The sequence below is a fragment of the Canis aureus genome, chromosome 19, assembly GCF_053574225.1.
Source record: "Canis aureus isolate CA01 chromosome 19, VMU_Caureus_v.1.0, whole genome shotgun sequence".
Classification (NCBI taxonomy): domain Eukaryota; kingdom Metazoa; phylum Chordata; class Mammalia; order Carnivora; family Canidae; genus Canis; species Canis aureus.
Genome location: NC_135629.1, coordinates 50,388,949 through 50,404,190, shown reverse-complemented (window position 1 = coordinate 50,404,190; position 15,242 = coordinate 50,388,949). Strand labels below are relative to the sequence as shown.

Genomic DNA, 15,242 nt, shown 5'->3' with positions numbered 1-15,242 from the left:
CAGTGATAGGTGCTGTGAGGAAAAGAACGAGTAGGGCCCATGAAGTGCTGGGCAGCTGCCGTTTTAGCAGAGGTGGTCTGAGAGGCCTCGCGGCGTGGTGCTGACTTGCCACTCCATGTAGCTCTGCCACAGCTTACGTACAGCCTCATAGGCCCTTTTGTCTCTAAGAGGGGGCAAGGGTATGTGCCTTAGCATGGTTGGGGGAGGTCAAGGGTATGTGCCTTAGCATGGAGGGGGGAGGTCAAGGGTATGTGCCTTAGCATGGTTGCCCCCACCGTCGGCCCCAAATGCATGGCCTGTTGCTGCCGCAGCCTGAGATCATCCATTATCCATATGTTTGGGGTACACTGAATGCTGCCCATCCAAGACCAGGAGAAAGGTGGCTGGGGTTTCTCCTGTAGAGAAACTGGGCCTCGATGGGCACCCGGTGTTCTCAACCCTGCTGCTCTGAGCTGGGGGTGGGGCAGGGGCAGCTGGTGGCCCGGAGTGGCACTTCCACCTGGGCCCCTCGATTTAGCTCCCCCGGGGCGGGCCCAGTTTATTTTTACCCCAGCCCGTCACCTTGGCAGTGCCAGGCTGCGCCATCTTTGTAGGGTCTTGGGGACCTGCCCACAGCTTGAGGGGACCTGGCTTTGTCTGCTCTACCTCTGAAATCCGCTGGGCCCCCATCTTCCTCACCCCCCGCAAAGTTCTAGATGTGAGGGCTCTGGGCCTGGGCTGGTGGGGTCAGCGCCGCCGGCTGGCAACCACTGTGCCCAGCCTGGTGGCATTTGGTTTGGCGCCCTGCCTGCCCGCCACCCCCACCCCATGCCCGGGCAGAGCCCAGCGGCTGCTGCTGCCAGTCTCCATTTCAAAGCTTGGGGTGGGGGTGGGGGAGCGCTGGGCGCCTCCCGGCCCCCTGCCTGTCCCGTGCCACCTGGGGCTTGTCCCCCCATGCCTGCTCCCTGGAAGGCCCTGGACTGCTTTTCTCGATGCCCCTTCGCAGCCCAGAGCTCAGCGAGGATGCCCGCCTGGCTTCCATCTTCCCTGCTCGCTTCCTCCCTTGCCTGCTTGCCTGTAATGGCTCACCATTTTTGGCATCTCCTCCTCCTCCCCCTCCCATAGGCACCAATCTCACTTCCAAACCCGCCATTGCTGGCTCTCGGGCCTTCTCTGCTGCCTGGGGCTGGGACCCTAGAAATGAGAGTTTGGGAGGGCTGGGAATGTGGGCACCAGGGGTTTTGTGTGTGAGTGTGTGTGTGTGTGTGTGTGTGTGTCTGGAGGGGGACACATGCTCAGAGCCAGCTTGTACAACCAGCCTCAAGGCTGGCAGAGCTGGGCTGCAGAAAGGGGGCAGCACAGAAAATGTAGACCTTTCCGTGTCTAACCAGACCCAGGGACCCAGAGTCAGCCCCTGGGCTACCAGGAGACTAAGGTGGGCATTCCTGCCAAAGTCTAGGGACTGGACTGGCAAAAGCAAGGTTTTATCTGTGGGGTGCCCAGATCCTTCCTCCTCCCAGATCCCCCTCAGGGCTTCAGGATTCCTGCTCCTCCTCTTTGGAGTTTTGGGGAGGAGAACTCAGCCCCATGTTGGGCACTCGTGCCCCCAGAGGGGCAAGGGACTTTGGAGGAACCGGTTTCCTCCCCCCCCCCCCCAAAGCCTGCTGCCCGGGCCTCTCTGCCTCTCTCGGCACTAAACAAAGTTTGCTAAGTAACTTCAAATGTTATTTGAGGACGGCCTGGCCTCAGCCCAAGGCGGCCCTGTGGAAACTTGTTTTTCGCTGCCGAGGCTGCAAGTATCAAAGACACACTTTCGGGGGGGGGGGGTGCTTCGATGCCTCTCCCCCCTCTGTGGCAGGGGCTGGCCCTGAATGGACACACAGATGCACAGAGGCCCACACCAACAGAGGGACACATACATCCTGCTGCGGCTTGCACACCAGACACTCGACAGCTGTGGACCTTACCCTCGTGCCCATACCATACATGCAAAACATACACTTCCTGACACACGAAATGGGGGGCGGGGTTCACGGGGTGCTGCCCCTAGCCCACTGGGTCTGGGATTTTTCCAGCTAGTGAGGTTTCTGGAAACCTGAAGTCCTGTATCCTCAGGTCTCCTGGGCATGAGGTGGTGTGCAAACAAGTCCCTTCCCCTCAGCCCTTCCCCTCAGTCCCTTCCTCTCAGCCTCAGTTTCCCCAACTGAAGAGGGAAGAGATGGGCTGGGGTGATAGAAGGGGAATCCACACTGATTAGGAGGGTGCCTGGGTTTTCTCCTCCCTCCGGCAGGGTTGATATGAGGAGCGAGTCCCTAAAATCGGGGACTGAGCACAGAGCCTAGAGTACAAGCAGTGCTCTTAAGTGGCAGCCAGTCCTGCCCCCCACAAACCTGATATGCATCCACCCTGACTGCAGGCCCCAACCTCAAGGAGCTGCAGGTTCTCCAGGTCCCAGGCAAGTCTCTGGTCTTCTCACCTTTTCCATTTATTCTCCTGGCTTTTCTTGAGCTTCCCCAAATCCTTACTTCTGTCTCTACCAGCCCTGCCCAGGCCTGGAGCTCAGGGAGAGTGTGGGAAACAGGCTTGGGGTGTGTATCCCTTACTGAAGCCAGCCAGACCTGGAGTCCTCCATATCCTGAGATCTCCGGTGACCCTCCCGGGGTCCTCTGAATCCGAGCAAGAAGCTGGGCGGTGGGGTGTGGGGGGGACGTGAGCACCTTAGTTGGCAACAGTGAGTGAAGGAGAGGCTCTATCATAGAGTTCCTCCGATCCATCACCTACCCAGATTTGCCAGCAAGTAGAGTCCCACTGGACACAATAGAAAGGTCAAGGCCTGGGGGGGGGGACCCTGGACTGACTCCCCATTGTCCCTGAGATCCTCCTCCTCTGTTAGCCAGAGCCTCACCGAGGTAGGTTTTCGGGAGTCCCCCAGTCCCAGCCCCACACACACTGCCTCATCTCCACTCACAGTCAGTACCCGCAACACCCCGCCACCCGCAGTCTGTCGCGCAGTGACAGCCTGTCACAGGCACTGCCGCACACCGGCACAATCTGTCGTCCACGCACAGTCTCACACACAACCTGTCACACACACGCACACACACACAGCGGCACAGTCGCACGCACAGCCAGCCTCACGCGATCACACCAAGCGTCACAGCTTGTCACAGCCATAGACTCCTCACAATAAAAATAACAGCTACCAACTCCAGAGCAATTATGCCTGGGCAGCAGGCGGAGTGTGTGTGTGTGTGTGTGTGTGTGTGTGCGCGCGCGCGCGTGCACGCGTGCAGATGACCTCCTGTAACCCTCCCCACATGAGGCAGGTATGAGTAACCTGTTTTACAGATGAGGAAACAGAGGCCACAAGGTCAAGTGCCAAGGTCATGGGGCTGGAGGTGGGGGGGGGAGGGGGGGAGGAATTACTCAGTCCGGGCCCCAGGGGCAAGCAAGGCTTAAACAGGTCACCCTGTCTTTCAACCCACTCCTATGTAGCTGAGACTCCCCCTCCCAACCCTCCCTGTGGGAGTTCCCTTCCCATTCCCCAGATGGGCAGAACTGAGGTTCTAAGCAGTCCAGCAAAGAAACAGGGGAAGGGGCCTCAAACTGTCTGCCCTCTGAGGAAATATGAGCCAGGCTCTCCACCCCAAATGCTATTTGGCTCCTTGTGGGCCTGTGGTGGCAGGATGTCGTGGGTAAGAGCCTTTGGCTGGGGCCAGGGTCTCAGTCCCTGGGGGTGGGGATGGGGGTGAAGGAGTAGGGGACTGAGGAATTGGCAGCTGTAGGCCCCAGTGAAGTCCCTCCCCGAAAGCCAGGGCCCAGAGACTAGGGCTGCCCAGCACCCCTACTCCCCAAGGCTCTCCGCATTCCAGGGCGATTCCTCCTCCTCTTCTGCTGCCCGCCTTCTCTCACTTTCCCCTTCTTTGTTCCACCCCTGCCGCTCCCCGGGGCTTCCCCCATTAGAGCTGCCCTGGCCAAAACCAACACGCCTCCAATGACTTCCCGCCGAGGCTGGCTGGGCAGCTGGCCCTGCCCCCTGGCCTGCTCAGGGGTTAGATCCAGGTTCTGCTGGTCTCGATGGTGGCCCGGCACACATGGCCGCTCCTAAGGGGCTTGCAAGCACATACATATGCCCCGGTGCAGCATCCCGGTGCACCCGGGTGCACCCGTCTGGACCCCCATGCCCATGTCCAACAACCCAGCAGGACACTCAGGCGGGCTTTCATGTGCACACATAAGCACACCCCCTCGCAGAGGCTTAGACAGGGGTCTCAAGCACACTCTTGCCTAGCACCTCCATGGGGATCCCAGGCACCGCCAGTTTATATGCACACACAGGCCTGACACCCTAGTGAGACTGCCAGGAGCACACATGCCCATAAATACGCCCTTGCCCGACATCAGATGGGGTCCCCCTAACACACATACACACACCACACCACACCACACCACATGCACTATCCTGCTTGTGCCCAGACCTGGCTCTGAGCACAGGCACTGCGCTGTGCCCCCATGGGTGTGCTGGGCTCAGGTGGGTCCACAAGCCTACAGGAGGTGCTGATGCCCACACACGTGGCTCCAGGCCCACGTAGGTAAGCACCTCCCCAGCCTGCACACGCGTGTGTTTCACGTGAGCTGCACACCTGCCAGGCCGCCCAGGGCACCTGGCTCCAAAGAAGCATTCAGGTTGTTGGGGGAGGAGACCGGTAAGCGGAGGCCTAATTCCCACCGCCAGCCGGATTTCTCTTATAACACCCGCCTCCCCAAATGTCCCTGGGGTGAAGGTGAGAGCCCCAGAACTGTTATTCGGTGGCTTTCCTGCATGTGACATATTTATATTGGAAATTTGTGCCTTTATATGTATTTTATATAGACCCTCCTCCCAATTCCTAATCCACGTTTGGACTTGGATTTTACCATCCCCGTCTCGGCTTGGTCCCAAACCTGCAAACCCATTTCGCTAAGCAGGGACATGGGACCAGGCGGCGGCAGCAGCCTTCCCCCTTCCCGCTGTGGACGCCCCACGTTCTTAAAGGCCGGGCCACACCAACGAATCCTGCAGCACTCCCCGAAACACAATCGCGGGGGTGGGTGCTGGCGGCCAGACGTTGCTTTTTGGTGTGTGTTTGCTGTTGCTGCTTAAATTAATCCTGAGTGACGGCCCACAATTCCTCTCCACAAAGAGGCCATTTAATGCCCCCTCCTCGGGCGAAACTTCCATTTGCCCCCATGAGCCCAGCTTGGCAGCTCAGACCCTGCGCTGCCCTCCAGGCCTTCCCCTCAGGTGCGCCTGGGGCGGAGGCTGATTCCCCTTGCGCACCAGGGACCTCAGGAGCGAGTGGGTGGATTTTGGAGGGGTGGGAGGTATCTTAAAATAGAAGCGCTTTGCCGAGCAGAGGTGGGGCGGGGGTTGTCTCAGGACTCCCTAGATGGTCCCACTGCCCAACTATAACGCTTTGATGCCCCAACCAGGCCGCCTCCCACCCCCCAGGTACGCGGGTGCATCACGTCGTGTGCCTTTGCGAACCTCGGCAGAAATGAGCCACCGGTATCATGTACTAGCCCCAGCATATGCCCCTTGCCAGGTGCCCACCGCCTACAAGCGCCTTTCATTGTTGCCTCCAAGGTGTTCTTTTCGTGCGTGGCATTCCCGGACCCGCCGCAATCAGCTCACGCCCGGGGTGGGCGGGCGCGGGGGTGGGGGTGGAGGTCGTGGGGAGGACCCTCCCGCGGCTCGGGCAGGGGGAGGGCTGTGTTCTTTCCACGCGGCAGGACACAGGTGCTGACGGCCTCGCTCCCCTGCACCGCACATCCCCAGGTGGAAGCGACAACATACCCCCTCGACGACGGTGCGGGTGACCCTGGCCCCGGGGCACCGCGGGCCGTTGGCCCTGAGCGGGCCGTGCGCAAAGTCAGACGTGCGCGTGCGTGGAGGCAAAAAGGCGGGAAGCCGCAGTGCGCCCAGCGCCTGTGCCCACGACGGTTGGGTCGCTTGGGCGGAACCGCACAAGGCAGTTGAGCGAGGACTGAGGAAGGACCACCGCCCCCACGGGCAGGTGAGAGGAAACCCGAACAGGCGTGAAGGAGCGAGGCTAAGAACAAGGCCGCTGCCGCCCCCAGGCCCGGTCCCTGCGGGGGTCCTTGCCCTCCCTCCGCCCCGCGCCGAGCCGGCGGGGCTCCCTTCCGCCCCAGCGCGGCCTAACCGCCCCGGCGACCACCCAAAAGTGACCCCGCGTGGCGTCGAGGGCCAGCCCGGGTCGCGTTCTGGGGCCCTCAACCTTTGCGGCAGCAAGGCCACCGCCAGAAGGGGCTCAAATGGCGGCATTTTGGCCTGTAAGCCGCTTGGGTCCCTAGGCGCCCCGGGTGGGGCTGCGGGCCGCCTTTGCCTGTTTCCCCGCGTGCGTGCGGGTCCGGATCCCCGACCGGGAATAATGCGCGCGAGGGCTTTGGAATGAGTGCGATGTTGGTAATTCCTGATATTCTTTGGTCGCGCGGAGGACTTTTGGGGTTAAATGCCCCAGAATCTGAGGGCAGCCTCGGGACACCGATCTGGAGAGGGTCCTTTCTCTGCGCCCCTTCGCCGGCGCGTCGCTGCCTCCGGACCCCAGGCCTCCGAAGAGCCTCCGCATTTCTCCCCGCGCCGCCTCTTTTTGGGGAATGAGGGAGGGGAAATTTAGCAGGGGAGATTTTTGTTTGTTTCGAGGGTTGGCTGGGTTTGGGGGCGTTTGGCCTCCAGCAAGCACGGGGAAGAAATGTGACTAAGTGGCAGAAAATGTGCTTTCCCTTCCCCTCTCCTCTGCCTTCAGGCCCCGGGAGTTGCGCAGTCTCCAAGAACCTTTAAAAAAATTTCGCCCAGATCCCCTCTGATCAACACTGCGTTTCCTCTCAACGGATGACTTCTTGAATTTGGGGGTGCTAAGCTCCCCTGCTCCACTGCTGCCAATCATTCTGCAGCACTACCTGGGCCGGCCAAGGGGGGGAAAAGGATGGAAAATCGTGGAAAAGGAACGTGTGCACGGAGTGGGCCCGACTTAACCTGTTGGAGGAGGCTGGTGTCCGGATGAAGCCACCCAGCCACCCCTCCCGAGCTGGAGCAGCACCCCAGCATTCAGTGAAAGTGCCCCCGGGGCCTCCCAATGGGAGGCCCCTCGGAAACCAGTCATTAACACAACTTCTTATCGGCCAAATTACTTAAATGCGCTTTGGTGGTGTTAGGTCCTTTTCCTTTTCCAAGTGCAGATGACTCAGCCTACTCCAGCTGTGCCTGGGGAGGTGACCCGGGCAGCGGCTGACCCTGCCCCCTGAACCCAGAGGCAGCCCATTTCAGCAGCACCCCCAGGCCCCAGACTCCCAGACTACACTGGCTACACCCCCAACACCTTATATTTCAGGTCATGTTTTCCTTCTTTCTAAAAAATATTTTTTTAATTTAAAGGAGTTTTATTACTTTTTTTTTTTTTTTCTTTTTTAAAGCGTGAGACAGAGGCTGATGGAACCGGGCTGTTAAAAAAAGAAAGAAAAATACATGCCGGTGGCACTCTGTGGAGCTGGCGAGGCTCGCCTGCCTCACGACAGAGCTTTTTGGTCGCCAGTTCCCTTGTAGAACCGGGCATGGGGCACCTGGGATCTCCGACACTGAAAAGGCGCTATAGAAATGCAAGGAATTATTATGATTTTAATAAAATTGTGTCTCATTTAGGAGCGCGCTTCTGCGCTGCCTCTGTCGTCGGAGCCCGGGTTTGCCGCGGCAAAGTCTGTAATCAGAGAAAAATACCAGCTTTGTTGAGGGTTAGAATGTATCATTGGCTAATGTGTGTGGTTTTTTTTTTTTAAATAATGCTAAGCATTGGAATAATTAAAGAGTGAGAAATAACTCGTCTCTTCTCTCCCCTCGTCATTGTCTTATTTAAGGGTGAAAAGCGTGCTTTTAGGCAGAGCTGGTTAGTTTTAATGCGGGCTTTTTTTTCTCGCCCGCCTTTCCCTCCGCTCCGGTCTGATTCGCAAATCCCCAAACTGGCACAAGCCGGGAAACTTGCGGCAGCCGTTCCTCTCTTGGAGTTGGAGCCTAGCTTTCCTTTTTTCCCCTCTTTCAGAGACAACCCTCTCCTCTTCCCTCCCCCGCCTCTGGGCCCTGACCCACTGCCTGGTTTGCGCTAGAGCGATTTAAAAAAGAAAGAAAGGAAGAAAGGAGCCGGGCTCTGGTACCCCTGTGCCAGCCGAGGGCGCGTTTCCCAGGCGGCGGGCTGGTGGGAAAGTCAAACTGGGTGGGGGGGTGGGGGGGTGGGGTCTCAGAGGCAGAGTTTTGATGCCTACCCTGCACTACCCCCCCCTCCAAAAAGAAGCAAGTATTTCTAAAGATCGCAGGATTAGAGGGCTCAGATCCCTTGTCATATTTTAAATTAAGCTGAACAGTTCTTTCTTCTCAGCCCCATATGCAATAGGAAGTGAAAATTCGGTCCTTGAGCCTGACTTGGCAGCCCAGTACCCGTGGTAGGGGAGAGAACTGCCCACTTGGGCTGGGTCTGGCGTCCAGCCCCAGGACAGTACTACCACCACCCACAGGGACCAGATTTGAGGCAGGAGAACGGAGTACAGAGCCAATGGTGGGCATGGCCTGGGGAGATGTGGGAATCGAGGAAAGGGCGCTTCATCAGGGCTGTAGAGGTTTGCTTCAGGCTAGTGGGATGTTAAGTGGTGCCCCACCCTTCCCCCAGTTGTGGGGTGGATGGGCTCAAAAGGAAAAGGAGTTTCTGTAGTGCTTGGGAAGTCTTAGCTCCCTGTGAGAAAGAAAAGGGAAAAGTGGGCAAAAAATGGAGGTAGAGACTTGTGCCCACAGGCACTGCTTCGAGTTGCAAAGGAGTTAGTTATTTATTTGCTTCAGGTGTTTTTAATTAAATGTGTTTCTCTTTTATTTTCCTTGTTATTTGGTGCTTAGACTTTTTCGTGATCCCTTGCATTTTGTCTTTTTACATAAGCAGAATCCCCCCCCCTTGGAGAGATATTGTGGGAGGTACTTTGCCTTCAGTGCTTTCTCTTTCCTGCTTTTTTTAAAATTTAATTTTAAAATTATAAAGTAAATTTAGTGCGAGTGAAAGTGAGGGGGGAGCCAGCTGGGGCTGGAGCCAGGGAAGGGGGAGGCAGATGCAGCAGGATTGGGCCTCCCTTCCTGTGGCAGCTCTGCCCCAGGACCCCCTCACTCCTCACCCTGATAGACTTTTGGGGACTGGAATGAGGGCAGCCTGCCTGGATGGGTGCTCACTTACCCTTCAGGAATCCCTGGCTCTGCAGAGCCACTTCCCCATTACCCCCCACATCCCTGGAGCCCCCCAGTCTCTGCCAGCCGGCAGGGTGAACAGAGAGTCTCTTACTCCCGTTGGTCACTACGGCTATTTGGCTTTCAGCTTGGTGGGCCCTGTTTGTCCAACACACACACACACACACACACACACACACACACACACACACACACACACACCCTGCTGGTCTGCTAACCCTGCTGCACAGTTGGTTGCCCTGTTGATGGGATCAGAGCTGGGCAGGCACAGAGAGAGACAGAGACAGAGAGGCGAGAAACCCCTCTGCAGCAATGAGGTTTCAAGGGGCTTCTTTTCACCACACATTTTTTTGTGATCACATGAGTAGTGCATGCTGCTCTGTTAACACATGTGTATACATAGGTACTTGCATTTGACATTACTGGTGGAGGCAGGAGCTGTTTCTAAGGCATATAAACTATGAGAACTCTATAGCTTAAAAACTAAAGGCCTGTTCAGCAGTGCTGAAAATGTTATATTTCTTAATCTGGGTGGGGTTACACAGGTATGTTCACTTTGTGAAAATGTATCGAGCGCCAGACTTAGAAGTGTGCTATCTTCTGCTCTTCTTTTTACACATTTCAGTTAAAAAGTTTTTTTATTTTAAAAAAGGAAGACCCAGCCTCAAAAGAAAAGGCCTTCCCTTACAAAATAATAATAATGATGATAATAAATGATGATTTAAATAAGAATGTCCTCCAGCCTACTTTGCTTAGGTCTCCCACTAAAGAATGGTGGCAGGGCTTGTAAAAATTAGTGGGCTGATAAAAAAGCTCACAGGCGTGTGGCCCACGAGGCTTCCAGACCCATCCACGTGTGTTCGGAGTGCCAGGAAACCGCCTGCAGACTCAGATCTAGTTGTAGGATTTTTAACATCTCAGGACCAAAGGATGAAAAGTGGTAAGGAAGAAGTTACTTGCCAATTACATTTTGCTGTCAACATCTGGAAAGCAAAATTGCAGCTGTTCTCTCTGCCCCCCGATTACCACCTCTTCTTTTTTTTTCTGCACACTTAAAATTTTGTATGCGTGCCATCCATATTTCGGTTTTCTGCTCTGTTAAAACATCTTCACGGCTCTGTTCAAATCGAGTTGTTGGGTTTGGGATATATATATATATATATATATATATATATATATACACACACACACACACACACATATATTTTATAGTCTGAGGGTGTAATTTTTTGAGCAATTTACTTGAACAGGCTGGCAATCAAGTGATAATCCCTTCCTTTTTCCCTTTTCTTTCCCCTTCTCGGCCTTCTCAGGACTGTTTAGGCCAGAAGCTTTCAGGGAGGACGCTCTCGGCTGCCCTAGCCTCTGCTCCTCTGGGCAGGTACTACAGCTTCACCCTCCACGGCCCTTCTGCGGTGTTTTTGTTTTCCCTTCGCCCCCCAAAAATATTTGAACCAAAAAGCTTCTTTTTTTTTCCTCCACCCACAGCAAACTGAAAGGGCTAGTGAACCGTGATTCAACAGAGCGAGGGCGCCTCTTTTCTTCCTTAGCATTAATTAACTCAAGTTCGTTAGGACGTTGGGTCTGTCGCCCACAGTTTTCTCTTGTGTGTGCTGAATCGGGTCATAGAGGGAGACTTCCCGTGCAAACAGTTTGTGTTGGAGCTGGAGGACACAGAGGGGGAGAGAGGGTGAGAAAGAAAGAGAGCCGGAGAGGGATGGATTTGTGGCCGAGGGGGTGGTCAGGTCCTGAGCTTTTGGCACCCCGGTGCCAGCTTCCGCAGGGGTTAGACATCAGGGGAATGAGAATTCTCAGGTTTTCTTGGCCACAATCCTGCTAATAAAATAGTTGGGGAGAGCAATACATTTTGAAGGATTGAAAAATGTCTTCCTTCCAACTCCTAAAATTGTACATTTTGGGGAAGCTGCTTGCCTAGGCAGGGCCGGCCCAGCTCCCCTGAGCCCTCAAGCAGTGAAAATCCCAGGCTGTTCCTATCCTGGCCACCCTGCTCTCTGCCCCTGGCTCTGGGCACTGCCTGTTGCCGCGGCAACTGCAAGAAATAGGCTCTCTGTGGGCCAAGGGTGCCAGGAGTGCAGACCGGCCGAGGGCGGGTGGGGGGGGGTGTCAGAGAAACTCTCCTCTTGCCCTGGTCCTTCTGTCCTGTGGCACGGGGTAGGTGGTGGTGGGAATAGACCAGGTAAAGCAAGGCCGTATCACAGTGGAACCTGATGGAACTCTTGAAGACCTGGGAGGGCCACTAGAGGAGTCTCAGAGGTGCAGGATCAGTGTCGAGGGGAGGGAGAGGAACATCTCCCCTAGAGGATCCCTAAGCCATTTATGGGGTCGGGAGTTACAGCTGGCCTCAGGCAAATTTTCAACATTTTGCCATTTGCTCTGGCCTCTCCTGCTCTCTGGGCATTTTTACGTGGCCTCAGAGACCTCAACTTCACGTGCTGGTTTCTCCTTCCCGTGCCTTTTGTCAGTTTTTCAGTTCTCAGAGAAAGTTGTGAAGCTGGCTTGTGGGGTTCTTCCTTCTTCTGGGGCCGAGGCCATGGCTGAGTGGCACTTTCTAGTGGCACCAGGTGGGTGAGACTCAGGCTCTGCACTGTTCTTGCGCCTTCAAGTCCAAGTCCATGGCTATCCTCTGCCTTGTGCGCCCAGCCGAGGATCCCACGTAGCCCTCCAGCTGGAGGACAGGGCTCTGGCCTTCCTGGCTTTTATTTCTATTTGGTGGCATAAGGAAGTCTCAAGCTAAATAGTGAATTAAAGACTAGGGTTTTTGTTTTCTAGTCTCTGTAGAGGATGAAAGTAAATTTCCAGATGCACTAGAGAGAATAGACGGTCTTCCCAATACCTCTGTTCCTACCCTATTTTATTTGGTGCCAGGAGGGTGAGGGGAGATGCGCCTGGAGCAGGGTAGTGTTTGGAGCCAGAACGAGGCTGCCTGTTGGCCCGATCCCAGGCCACCGCTCCCAGTTTGTATGTAGACAGGAGGAGAAAAAGAAGGGAAAGGGAGGTGGTTTTATAGGAGAGGAATGTGCGGCCTGGTTCTGATGCAGGCCGTATCCTAGACCCAGCATGGGGGTGTAGGGCAATTCCATTCAGCGATCGCGAGGACGCTAGAAAAATTGTGTGGGGCTGCCTTTCCTGAGCAGAGGAAAACAGGCCCAAGTCAGCCAAAAACCCGCTTTGTCCAAATTCTCTGAGCCTCCTCGCAATGTGCATTTTCTGGTTTCCATGCCTGGCATTTCCAGATTCTTGGATGATTTTACTCTGGCTGCAGAACCCCTTCCCGCCTTCCCCCACCCCCTGGAGAGGGGAGGCCCCACCTACCTCTAGGATAAGCCGGCCTGGCCCCTTCCTTCTGCCTGCACTACAGTTCTTTTTCCATTTTTGCCCCAGGGTCCGGACACTGCCTTCTTCTGTGCCTTCTTGTGTCCCTCCTTCTGTGGGACAAGATGGGAGATATTGGGGATACAAAGTTGACCTCCTTCCGTTCAGGCCAATGATGAATTATAAAAATCCCAGGAATTGGGCAGACTAATCAGGGCTCTATTTGTGGCTTTTCACATTTTCCTGCTTCCTTTTTCACCCAGGCTGCAGATAGGCAGTAGTAAAATGGATACTGAAATATCTGGTTAGTCCTATGTAGGTTTTGTTAGTTATTTGCACTCACTGTGTATAGTTTTCCAAATTAGCAGGGAAATATATATATATATATATATATATATATATATATATATATATATATAAAATCAGCATGTGTCCAGGGTCTGAGAGAATAAATTTGGGTCTTAAAGCAAGTAGGATGTGGACAAATAGGATTTTTGTAAAGATAAACGTTCAAACAGCAGCCCTGTTTTAAAGATACAACTTCTTATGCTTCTAGATGTTTCACTATTGGCAGGTATGGGTCACTTTTGAAAACTGTCTCAAGCTGGGAAGACTATTTTGTTTCCTTGAAGACTTTTGAATACTGAGTGAGGTTCTGTATGAATTTTCCTATTTTCCCTTAAGTAATCCACAAGGCTTCATTTGTTTTGTGGAGTTTTGGAAAACCACGCATTTTACTTTCTTCACTTTCTTGCGATAGAAGCAGGCATTTTCCTCAGCTAGTTTTTCTTTTTTACCCCTGACCCAGAGCCCTTGTTTTTTGTCCCTGCTTGTGTTATTATTTTTTTCTTTTTTCTTTTTCTCTTTTCACCCTTGTCTTCTCTCCCTCCATCTTTGTCTTTCTCTCTTTGCAGTTTTGGGGCCAGCTTGGCTTTCTCGCTCCAGGTTTGGCTTTCTTCTCCCTTTCTCTCTCTTATCCTCTTTTACTGTGGTCTGATCAGTCTTTTTCTCTTGGAGGCACATTATTCCTAGTGATGGCTGAAACTGGCTTGGGTATTTCAGAAATGTTTCAGTGAAAACTGTTGCTTTAAAAAAATCAAATTCTATATGCTTGACAATAAGAGAGGCCCTTCTCTCACAAAGGCAGAAAAATCCCTTTCCACAAACCAAAAGCCCATGTTAATTTTTAAAGTCTTATCTCTGGCTTCTCAGTTTTTCTTTTAAGTGAAGAAAACACCTTTCCCCCAAAATTGCCTGCTTTTCTTTTATTTTCTCTCTTGTCTTTAGTTTTGTTTTTTGCTCCCTGCTCTCACCAGCATCACTGGCTTCCTCTCCCCCCTCCCTGTTATTTTTCTCTCATCCTCTCTCCCCCCTCCCCTCTCTCAGAGGCCTGCCTGTCCCCTTGCTCCCTCCATACCCTGAACCCTTGCACTTGTGGGTGACTCAGCCCTTGGAGAAGCCTTGAATTGTCTGAGGGTTTTTTGTCTTGGCTCTTGTCCGTGTGCAGGGTGCAGAGCCTCTGAGCCCGCAGCCCAGGCGGGAGGGGAGAAGCGAAGGAGGCTGGGTCTGGGACAGGTAATCTTCCAACAGAGCCTCCACTCTCTTAACAAAAGGGGGACAGTCCCCTTTTGTCTGGGGCTCCTGAGAGGCGTGTCTAGGGCCTAGAGCCACCACTGGGGCATGGAGGAGGAGGAGGTTGCTGCGGTGGGGGCATACCCAGTGTTTCTGATGGAACCCGATTGATTCCTCTCCGTGTGTGCCCATGGAAGAGAGAGCTTCTCCCCTCCCTCCAACCGTTAGGAATACCCTGGCCTCTGGTCTCTCTTCCAAAAAAGAAACTCTCCTGCACACCCCAGACAGTGGCCCCTGTGGGAACAGGGTTAGGGGAGAGTGCTCCCTGGGAATCCACTCTGCCCACCTTCAAGGTTACAACAACTGGCAGGAGAAGGACAATTGCCGATTGTTCTCCTTCCGTGTTACTCCCCTGGGAAGGGCCTGTTGCTCCTCCTGTTAAGAGAGCATTGAGGGGGTGCAGTGGGCTCTGTATGGATCCCTGAGGCTCTATTGAGAAACTCCGCTGGCCCTCCTGGGCCACTTCTACGTCCACTCTCTCTGCCATTCCCTCGACCTTTGACCCCTCCCTCCAGAATGAATCGTGCATCTTGTCCTGTTTCCTTAACTTCCATGTAGATCTTTCCATCTCCCCACCACCCACCCTGTTGTACCACTGGTTTCTGAATCAACCCATGTTTTGCGCATCTTTTCTACCCGGCACTGTGGTCTGTGAAACAAAATATGCCAGAATTCTCCAGGAGGCCCATGTTGGCCATTTTCTGTTCGGTGTCTAATATTTAGTATAAATCAAAATGCCAGAAAAACACCCGTGTGCCAAATATAAACTCACTTCTGGTTTTTACCATCTCATCTTGACTCTAGAAAGTAAGATTGCTTCTCTCAAGGTGGAGAGGCAGGGTTTGGTATCTTATGTCACTCAGTTAACATCTTTGGCTAATTGGACTGAAGCTGGTTATTAACATGATGTTAATTATTGAATGCTACTCTGAGGCCTGTCCGCAATGACACCTGCCTCCTGCTTGCTCACCTCTGCTTCTCTTGAGGTCAGCTGTGAGCTCTCTTCAGACAATTCAGGACCTGG

At 54.1% G+C, this 15,242-nt stretch overlaps 1 protein-coding gene across 2 annotated transcripts in view; it reads left to right on the top strand.

Annotated features, from left to right (window-relative positions):
* NFIX (nuclear factor I X) overlaps positions 1-15,242 on the top strand; it is a 99,464-nt gene that overhangs the window by 9,225 nt on the left and 74,997 nt on the right. Inside the window, exon 1 of one of the 2 annotated variants that reach the window (XM_077859731.1) lies at positions 5,881-6,035. The exons of the other annotated variant lie outside the window; for it this stretch is intronic. The gene's annotated coding sequence lies outside the window, so the exon portion shown is untranslated. Of the gene's footprint in view, positions 1-5,880; positions 6,036-15,242 lie in introns of those variants that run through there. 2 annotated transcript variants of the gene reach the window in all.